Raw genomic sequence first — 3160 nt, 5'->3', positions numbered from 1 at the left:
GTAAAGCCCTCTGTGCCCCTTCACAGTAGTAAAGCCCTCTGTGCCCCTTCACAGTAGTAAAGCCCTCTGTGCCCCCTCCATAGTAGAAATGCCTATTGTGCCCCTTCACAGTAGTAAAGCCCTCTGTGCCCCTTCACAGTAGTAAAGCCCTCTGTGCCCCTTCCATAGTAGAAATGCCTATTGTGCCCCTTCACAGTAGTAAAGCCCTCTGTGCCCCCTCCATAGTAGAAATGCCTATTGTGCCCCTTCACAGTAGTAAAGCCCTCTGTGCCCCCTCAATAGTAGAAATGCCTATTGTGCCCCTTCACAGTAGTAAAGCCCTCTGTGCCCCTTCACAGTAGTAAAGCCCTCTGTGCCCCTTCCATAGTAGAAATGCCTATTGTGCCCCTTCACAGTAGTAAAGCCCTCTGTGCCCCTTCCATAGTAGAAATGCCTATTGTGCCCCTTCACAGTAGTAAAGCCCTCTGTGCCCTTTCCATAGTAGAAATGCCTATTGTGCCCCTTCACAGTAGTAAAGCCCTCTGTGCCCCCTCCATAATAGAAATGCCTATTGTGTCCCTTCATAGTAGTAATGCCCTCTGTGCCCCTTCCATAGTAGAAATGCCTATTGTGCCCCTTCACAGTAGTAAAGCCCTCTGTGCCCCCTCCATAGTAGAAATGCCTATTGTGTCCCTTCACAGTAGTAATGCCCTCTGTGCCCCTTCCATAGTAGAAATGCCTATTGTGCCCCTTCACAGTAGTAAAGCCCTCTGTGCCCCCTCCATAGTAGAAATGCCTATTGTGCCCCTTCACAGTAGTAAAGCCCTCTGTGCCCCTTCACAGTAGTAAAGCCCTCTGTGCCCCTTCACAGTAGTAAAGCCCTCTGTGCCCCCTCCATAGTAGAAATGCCTATTGTGCCCCTTCACAGTAGTAAAGCCCTCTGTGCCCCTTCACAGTAGTAAAGCCCTCTGTGCCCCTTCCATAGTAGAAATGCCTATTGTGCCCCTTCACAGTAGTAAAGCCCTCTGTGCCCCCTCCATAGTAGAAATGCCTATTGTGCCCCTTCACAGTAGTAAAGCCCTCTGTGCCCCGTCTGTGTTAAAAATAAAAAAACGAAACAGAAACTACTTACCTTGCTCAAGTGTCCCTCTTTTGGACCCAAGTCCCTCTGTCCCTAATTAATGTCCCACTTTTTGATCTGAGGTATAGATTTGCATTATTACATTTACAATATTGATCTAGAAAATGCTTTTCTGGTTCCTCTCTGTATATTATAGCCCGCCATGTATATTATTTCATTATTAGATGCAATTTGGATTTTTAGAAGTTTCTATATTCGGATAGTTTTTGTGCTATAATTTTTGTGCTATTGTGTAAAGTTCAAATTGTCCCTCTTGACCTTCCAAGTTGGGAAGTACGGTATGTATTCACTAATTGGAACCAAATTGTTTTCTTGGTGATGATTGTTAAATGGGTTGTGAAAGAATGTCCATGATATGGACAAGAATAGGACATGTGGCCACAGAACGGAGTTACGGATGCGTTTAGCACATGGAGTGCTGTCCACATCTTTTGCGACCCCATTGAAGTAAATGGGTCCCCACCCGAGCCTCATTTTTTGGACAAACAACGTTCATGTGCATGAGGCCTTGAGCCGAATGCACACGGCCGTGTTTCACGGCCGTGAGCGGTCCGCGGTAACACGGCCTGGATTCCTGCTGAGAGCAGGAGCGCACGGTGTCACGGTGTGATAGATCGTATAGATCATACGAGTGTATTACTGTAGTGCAGCGGCAGCATGAAGCGCACGGCATCATAGCAACCAATGTCAGCAGGAATCCAGGCGTGTTACCGCGGACTGCTCATGGCCATGAAACACAGCCGTGTGCATTCAGCTTTATACTGACATAACAGTGTCAGTATAATTAAAGAGATATAGGTCATGCAGAGACACACAGCATTATAAATCAGTATAATGCCATCCACTCCTGTAAATAGAGCAGTGTCCATAACGGAGAATTATGCTCACACATGGAGAGTGATTTCCGCACTGGATGCGCTTGTCTGAAACAGCCCTAAAGGAAAGCTTACTTACCCTTCCTGCTCCTTCTCCTCCCTTGCTGTTAACCTCTGGTTTGACATTGCCTAGCGCAGGCCGCCCCAAAGCGATGACATCACCAGGACTACTTATGCCATGATGCAGGAATTTCAGGCTGAAAGAGGCATGTGGTCTGCAGAAAAGATGGCGGCATGGAACAGAACTCAGGTGAGTATTAGATTTACAAAGGATAGGGAACATTACAGAGGGCATTTCTAAGGCCTCCTGCACACAACCGTAGGTGTCCTGTTGCCGTATTGCGGATCGCATTTTCAGATCCGCAATACACAGGCGCCGTTCTGTGGGCATTCCGCATCACAGATCCGGACCCATTCACTTGAATGGGTCCAGAGATGCGGAATGGTGCGGAACGGAAGCACGGAATGGAACCCTACGGAAACACTACGGAGTGCTTCCGAGGGGTTTCATCCCGTACTTCCGTTCCGCAAAAAGATAGAACATGTGCATTAAAGTGAATTGGTCCACGATCTGCTGCGGCTGCCCCAAGGTCGGTGTTCGTGCATTGCAGCCCACATTTTGCCGCAGCACTGCCACGGGGCGCACACGTTCGTGTGCAGGAGTCCTAATACTGTGGCCTGATAGGGAGCATTATTGTTGCATTTTTTACTGGAGGCATTATAAGGGCATTACTTAGGGCACTATAGGGAACATTGTGATTGCTGGGCATTATTATTACTGTTGCCATTTTAGGGATTATTATTACCAGAGGCACTAAAAAGTGCATTACTGCTGAAGGCATTGTAAGGGAGCATTATTAATGCTGGTGTGGCAGCAGAATTGGAAATTTGTGTAAAGACGTTAGGGAGGATGATGAAAAAGTAAGAAACCTAAGATGTCTATTTGGCAAACTGTGCAGAGATGTAGCTGAAAAAATTTGTCATAGCGGTGTAGGCCGAAAAGGAAAAGATGAGGAAAGAGAACTTCTACATCAGAGTAAACATGACTAGATGTAAGAGCAGGGGCGTAGCTAAAAGCTCATGGGCCCTAGTGCAAGAGTTCAGCTTGGGCCCCCGTCCCTCAGTGCTTGTTGGAAAGGGGCAGGGGAGCACGTAGCCTTCCTGC

The sequence above is a fragment of the Bufo bufo genome, chromosome 5, assembly GCF_905171765.1.
Source record: "Bufo bufo chromosome 5, aBufBuf1.1, whole genome shotgun sequence".
In the NCBI taxonomy this organism is placed as follows: domain Eukaryota; kingdom Metazoa; phylum Chordata; class Amphibia; order Anura; family Bufonidae; genus Bufo; species Bufo bufo.
The sequence above is the reverse complement of the archived record's forward strand: the minus strand, read 5'-3'. Positions refer to the sequence as shown.